The following is a 647-nucleotide window of genomic DNA, read 5'->3' on the forward strand; positions in this document are numbered from 1 at the left end:
TGGGGGAGGAGGAGGAGAAAGGGGAAAGGGGAGGGTATTTTTGTCCAAAAAAATAAAAAGGACGATTTTAATACGAAAAAAAATGTTAAGGACGATTCTAAATCGAAAATTAGATCAAGGACGGATTCGATTTCGACCCTCAACGTGAAGGACCAAAACAATACTTATCCCTTAATTTTAGGGCTCTCATATTAACAAGATATGGTGCATGGCCGTAAACGTATAAACTGCCAAGAATAGTAAAAAAGTATTTTGTAGATGTGCTCTAAATGTTATCCTAAAAGTATAAGAATTAAATAATTTATTCTATCACACTTTTATAAAATTATCATCCACTCGACTTAAGTTAAAGTTCAAATCTTTTTGAATATTTCAAAAATGCAAATTATTTTTCAACCTCTCTTTGTTCTTCTCGATTTCTCTAAACTTAAAACATGTGAAAAATTATTGTATTTCAAATTTAGTCGCACATTAATAGAAACTATGAATTCTTAAGCCTTTTTTTTGTCACTAATTCTTAAGCCTTCATAATATGGAATGTGATATTTTGGGAAAATAAAATTCAAATAGGCTAATGAGCTCTCACATGCACATATGAATTAGACTTGTTTTGGCACTGGGTTTCTATTTTGCTAATTGGACTCAAA

Source organism: Arachis duranensis, chromosome 3 (genome assembly GCF_000817695.3).
Source record: "Arachis duranensis cultivar V14167 chromosome 3, aradu.V14167.gnm2.J7QH, whole genome shotgun sequence".
Classification (NCBI taxonomy): Eukaryota; Viridiplantae; Streptophyta; class Magnoliopsida; order Fabales; family Fabaceae; genus Arachis; species Arachis duranensis.